This window comes from Triticum dicoccoides, chromosome 3B, assembly GCF_002162155.2.
Source record: "Triticum dicoccoides isolate Atlit2015 ecotype Zavitan chromosome 3B, WEW_v2.0, whole genome shotgun sequence".
In the NCBI taxonomy this organism is placed as follows: domain Eukaryota; kingdom Viridiplantae; phylum Streptophyta; class Magnoliopsida; order Poales; family Poaceae; genus Triticum; species Triticum dicoccoides.
Window position 1 is genome coordinate 240917449 of NC_041385.1, and position 7112 is coordinate 240924560.

Here is a 7112-nt window from a genome sequence, read left to right on the forward strand (position 1 = left end):
ATATTAAAGCTTACATGGATGATATAGTGGTCAAGACCAAGGACAGATAAACGCTAATTCAGGATTTGTAGGAGACCTTTGCAAACCTGCACAAGATTAACTTGAAGTTAAACCCTGAGAAATGTGTGTTTGGCATTCACTCCGGCAAGCTACTTAGCTTCTTTGTGTCCCACCGAGGGATAGAGGCCAACCCCGACAAGATCAGAGCAATCAAGCAGATTCAAGCACCCAAGACAGTCAAGGACATGAGGCGTTTAACTGGATGTGTTGCCGCGCTGAGTAGGTTCATTTCCAAGTCTGCCGAGCGTGCTTTGCCATTCTTCATAGTCTTGAAGAAGGCAGGACCAATGAAATGGACCCCGGAGGCAGAAGCGATGCTGCAGGACTTGAAAGCCTATCTTTCCTTTGCTTCCACCTTGGTCACTCCTAAACCACAAGAGTCGTCGCTACTATACTTAGCGGCAACCAATCTAGTGGCTAGTGCAGTACTGGAGGCGCATCGGGAAGTAGGTGAAGAAGCAGTCGCAGCTACTGTCCTCCCCGGAGGAGGAACTGAGCCATTCATGACAACGTTGTGTACAGATCAGGGAGAAGCAGGGCAAGCTGACAGTAGCAGTTCTGAAGCCACGACAAAGAAGAAGATAGTGCAGTGGCCAGTGTACTTTGTTAGCTCCCTGTTGTAGGGGGCTAGGTCAAGGTACTCTAAAGTGCAGAAGTTAATTTTCGGCCTCATCATAGCCACGAGGAAACTGCGCCACTACTTCCAAGCCCATGAAATGACAGTTGTCACTCGTTTCTCTTTGCAATGCATACTAAGGAACCCTGAGGCCACCGACAGAATAGTTGAATGGGCACTCGAGTTATCGAGTTTTGGTCTGAACTATGAGAGTACCACAACCATTCAAAGCAGGGCACTGGTGGAGTTCATTGCAGAATGGACGCCCACTCCAGATAAAGAGACACCAGGAACAGTTATCCCCGACAAGGAGGCGTATCAAGAAAGGATTATGTATTTCAATGATGCCTTCTTGTTACAAGGCGCAGGGGCTGGTGTGCTCCTTGTCACGCCCACTGGAGAACACCTCAAATATGCGGTCTAAATGCATTTCCCCTGGGAGAAAGCCACTAATAACACCGCTGAAAAAGAAGGGCTCCTTGCCGGGCTCAGAATTGCAATAGAATTAGGGATCAAGAAGTTGATCATCCGTGGAGACTCGCAACTCGCAGTGAGATAAGTAAACAAGGATTACCAAAGCCTGTTGATGGAACCATATTTTGAAGAGGTGAGGAAGCTGGAGGAGCATTTTGATGGGTTACAAACAGAGCACATGCCACATGCGAAAAACAACTTTGTTGATAATCTGTCAAAATGTGCTGCACAGAAGCTTCCTATGGAACCAGGGACTTTTGTTCTCCACCTGACCCAACCTTTAGTATCCCCGGCAACGATGGCCAGAAAAAGGAGGAAGTTGGAATCTGGCAAGCATTTCTCGGTAGGGCCTCCAGAGGTCCCCGGTAGAGAAGTTGCCTAGAATAACTCCACTTCGCTTGGTGAGCAACACTCTCCCGCCGAACTACAAGTTCTTGCGGTAGAGATATGTGCTCCCATGAACGAGGAGGTGCCATTTGTCCTTGTTGCCAAGCCTCAGGCTCCAACTTTGGCGTGGCACATAGTCCACTACCTCCAAACAGGAGAACTTCCCGAGGAGCAAGTAGAAGCCTAAAGAGTAGCCCGGAGGGCCAGTATGTATCAGTTTGTCGATGACACTTTATACAGAAGAAGGCCCAACGGTGTGAAGTTGAGGTGCATTTGCCGGGAAGAGGGGCAGGAACTGTTGGCAGAAATACACAAAGGGGTGTGTGGCTCCCATATTGGATCTAGGGCCTTGGTTGGAAAAGCTTTCCGGCAAGGTTTCTACTGGCCCACATGAAGGAAATATGCCCTAGAGGCAATAATGAAGTTGTTATTTTACATTTCCTTATTCATGATAAATGTTTATTATTCATGCTATAGTTGTGTTGATCGGAAACCTAAATTACATGTGTGAATACATAGACAAACAATGTGTCCCTAGTGAGACTCTACTTGACTAGCTCGTTGATCAAAGATGGTTAAGGTTTCCTAACCATGGACATGAGTTGTCATTTGATAAGGGGATCACATCATTAGGAGAATGATGTGATGGACAAGACCCATCTGTTAGCTTAGCATAATGATCATTCAGTTTTATTGCTATTGCTTTATTCATGTCAAATACATATTCCTTCGACTATGAGATTATGCAACTCCCGGATATCGGAGGAATGCCTTGTGTACTATCAAATGTCACAACGTAACTGGGTGATTATAAAGATGCTCTATAGGTATCTCTGAAGGTGTTTGTTCAGTTGGCATAGATCAAGATTAGGATTTGTCACTCCGAGTATTGGAGAGGTATCTCTGGGCCCTCTTGGTAATACACATCATAAGAAGCCTTGCAAGAAAAGTGACTAATGAGTTAGTTGCATGATGATGTATTACAGAATGAGTAAAAGATACTTGCGGGCAATGAGATTGAACTAGGTATGAAGATATCGACTATCGAATCTTGGGCAAGTAACATACTGATGGACAAAGGGAATTATGTATGTTGTCATAACGGTTCGAGTGATAAAGATCTTTGTAGAATATGTAGGAGCCAATATGAGCATCCAGGTTCTACTATTGGTTGTTGACCAGAGAGGTGTCTCGGTCATGTCTACATAGTTCTCAAACCCGTAGGGTCTGCACACTTAATGTTCAATGACAATATTGTATTATATGAGTTATGTGATTTGGTGACCGAATGTTGTTCGGAGTCCCGGATGAGATCACAAACATGATGAAGAGTCTCGAAATGGTGAAGAGGTAAAAATTTATATATAGTACAATGGTATTCGGACACCGGAAGTGTTCCGAGGGGTACCAGGTACTTATCGGGTCACCGGAAGGGGTTTCGGGCACCCCCGGCAAAAGATATGGGCCTTATGGCCAAGAGGGGAACGCACCAGCCACAAGGGGCTAGTGCGCCCCACATATGGGCCAGCCAAGGATGGAAAATTAAATGGGAAGGGAAAAAGGCAAGTGTGGATTAGGATTCCCACTTCCTTCTCTCCCCCCCTTTTTCCTTACCTCTCCGTTAAATATGGCAGGGGTCATCCTTCTTATTCAGGAACCCTTTGTTTGAGGAGGGCGTATCCCCGGGAAGGGGAGAGTGGCCGAGGTGAGGGAGTCCCGGATTAGGGGGTATCCGGACAGCCGGACTATATGCTTCGGCCGGACTATTGAAGCGTGAAGACACAAGACTCAAGACTTCGCCCCGTGTCCGGATGGGACTCTCCTTTGTGTGGAAGACAAGCTTGGCGATCGAATAATAGATTTCCTTCTTTGTAACCGACTCCATGTAAACCCTAGCCCTCTCCGATGTCTATATAAACCGGAGAGTTTAGTCCTTAGAGACAGAATCATAATCATCATAGGCGAGCTCCTAGGGTTTAGCCTCTATGATCTCGTGGTAGATCAACTCTTGTAATACTCGTATCATCAAGATCAATCAAGCAGGAAGTAGGGTTTTATCTCCATCGAGAGGGCCCGAACCTGGGTAAAACATCGTGTTCCCTACCTCCTATTACCATTAGCCTTAGACGCACAGATCGGGACCCCCTACCCGAGATCCGCCGGTTTTGACACCGACATTGGTGCTTTCATTGAGAGTTCCTCTCTGTCGTTGCTTCAAGGCTTGATGGCTCCGTCAATCGTCAACAACACAGTCTAGGGTGAGACTTTCCTCCCCGGACAGATCTTTGGGTTCAGCGGCTTCGCACTGCGGGCCAATTCGCTTGGCCATCTGGAGCAGATCGACAGCTACGCCCCTGGCCACCAGGTCAGGTTTGGAAACCTAAACTACACGGCCGATATCCGCGGCGACTTGATCTTCAACGGGTTCGGGCCTGCGCCAGGAGCACCAAACAATCGCGATGAGCATGACTTAGACCTGATGTCGGACAATGCTCGGGATATCGCCCCTGCAGGAGCCCCGAACCTAAATCTGGAGCAGATTGCGTTGCCCGAGGACGGGTGGATGGACCCCGCCCCGGAGGCCGCACACTTATTGGCGGTAGAGCTGAACACAGGCCTCACCCCCAAGGAAGCCTGTGACACTGGACCCCTGGACTTGTATCCGGTTGTAGGTTCCAGTCCGCGCACTCCCGAGCTTGCCGAATCTGGTTGGGCTCCGGTAATGGAGTTCATCGTTGCGGATATCTTCCAGCACTCGCCCTTTGGCGACGTGTTGAATTCGTTAAAGTCTCTCTCTTTGTCAGGAGACTCTTGGCCGAACTATGTCCGGCTCGAGTGGGAAGCAGGCTACGAAGGAATTCGTTGCCCACCCACCACCCACTTCATTGCCACGGTCGATGATTTAACCGACTTGCTTGACTTCGGCTCCGAAGACATCGACGGTTTGGACGACGATGCAGGAGAAGAACATGAACCACCGCCCATGGGGCGGTGGACAGCCACCTCCTCATATGATATATATATATATGGTGGACACTCCAAAAGAAACCAATGGCGATGAGGCAATGGAGGATAACCCCTCAAGGAAGAAAACAAAGCATGGGCGTCGTCGGCGCCGCTCCAAGCCCCGCCACAGCAATACCGGCACTAGAGACGAAAACAGTCCGGATGGTGCCGAAGACGAATACAACCCCAATCTGCCTGCCGTCGAATAGGCCGAACAAGAAGACGGGCAGGTCAGCCCGGATGAACAGGCAACAGACGGATACCCAGAGGAGGACAACTACATGCTCCCCTCCGAAGACGAGATTAGCCTCGGCGACGACGAGTTCGGCGTGCCTGAGGACCCCGTAGAGCAGGAGAGCTTCAAGCGCAGGCTTATGGCCACTACAAGGAGCCTGGAAAAGAAGCAACAGCAGCTACAGGCTGATCAATACCTACTCACAGATAGATGGACCGAAGTCCTGGCAGCCGAGGAATATGGACTCGAGCGCCACGCGGCTGACCGACCACCTCGTGGCCGGGATAAAACGGCGTATCAACCCGAATACCAGCCCGCACCCCTACGCCAATACACTATGTCCCGGGGAAATAGGTAGGACCTGCAAGATACACTGAAGGCAGGACCACCAAGATCGATCTATGGATCGCGGGGGCGCGCCCCAACACGTGACGACGATCATCACGCTGGACACATTATTGACAAGTCCGGCCGGGCCGAACATAGCCAACCAGACTCATCCGAACTGCGTAGCCACATAGCCCGGCATAGAGGCGCAGCACACCCCCTCTGCTTCACTGACGAAGTAATGGACCATGAATTCCCAGAAGGGTTTAAACCCGTAAACATCGAATCATACGATGGCACCATAGACCCCGTAGTATGGATCGAAGATTTCCTTCTCCATATCCACATGGCCCGTGGCGACGATCTGCACGCCATCAAGTATCTTCCCCTTAAGCTCAAAGGACCAGCCCGACACTGGCTAAATAGCCTACCTGCAAACTCAATCTGCAGCTGAGAAAACCTGGAGGACGCATTCCTCGAGAACTTTCAGGGCACATACGTGCGACCACCGGATGCTGATGACTTGAGTCACATTACCCAACAGCCCGGAGAGTCAGCCAGGAAATTCTGGACTCGGTTCTTAACTAAAAAGAACCAAATCATCGATTGCCTGGACACCGAAGCCCTGGCGGCCTTTAAGCATAATATCCGCGACGAGTGGCTCGCGTTACACCTCGGCTAGGAAAAACCAAAGTCCATGGTGGCCCTCACGACACTCATGACCTGCTTTTGCGCGGGCGAGGACAGCTGGCTGGCTCGCAGTAGCACCACACCAATGAACTCCGACACTCCAGATGTTCGCGACAATAACGGCAAGCCACAGTGCAACAGACATAAGAGATGGAACAATGGCGACAACACTGAAGACACGACAGTCAACGCCGGATTCAGTGGCTCAAAATCCGGTCAGCGGAAAAAGCCGTTCAAAAGAAACAATCAGGGTCTGTCCAGTCTGGACCGCATACTTGATCGCTCGTGCCAAATTCATGGCACCCCGGATAAGCCAGCAAACCACACTAATAGAGACTGTTGGGTGTTCAAACAGGCCGGTAAAATAAACGCTGAAAACAAGGAAATGGGGCTGCACACGACGATGACGAGGAGCCCTGGCGTCCGAACACGGGGGGACAGAAGAAATTTCCTCCCCAGGTGAAAATGGTCAACATGATCTATGCCACCCACATTCCCAAACGGGATTGGAAGCAAGCACTGTGGGACGTCTATGCGATGGAGCCAGTCGCCCCAAAATTCAACCCATGGTCAGCCTGTCCGATCACCTTTGATCGTAGGGATCATCCTACCAGTATCCGTCATGGCGGTTCAGCCGCATTGGTCCTAGACCCAATCATCGATGGATTCCACCTCACGCGAGTCCTTATGGATGGCGGCAACAACCTGAACCTGCTTTATCAAGACACAGTGCGCAAAACGGGCATCGACCCTTCAAGGATCAAGCCCACCAAAACCACCTTTAAAGGTGTAATTCTAGGAGTAGAGGCCTGTTGCACGGGATCCATAACACTGGAAGTGGTCTTCGGATCTCCGGATAACTTCCGAAGCGAGGACTTAATCTTCGATATCGTCCCTTTCCGTAGTGGCTATCATGCACTGCTTGGACAAACCGCATTTGCTCGGTTCAATGCGGTACCACACTATGCATACCTCAAGCTCAAGATGCCAGGACCTCGCGGGGTCATAACAGTTAACGGAAACATGGACCGCTCTCTACGTATAGAAGAGCATACTGCAGCCCTCGCGGCAGAAGTACAAAGAAGCCTTTTCCGGCAAACCACCAATCCGGCGCGAATCCAGAGTACCTCGCAACAGGATTGCCAGGCACGCCAAGGGCGCGACTAGCAGTCCGGCCTCCGCTCCAGCCCCATCAATGCAGCATTCTTGCCGCGCGTACACAATTACACACTCAAAATACCATGGGCATAGGCGGAGGCGCAATAGTGACTCAGTCAACAATGCGGTACAGCCGCAACATACTTTAATAACCCACTT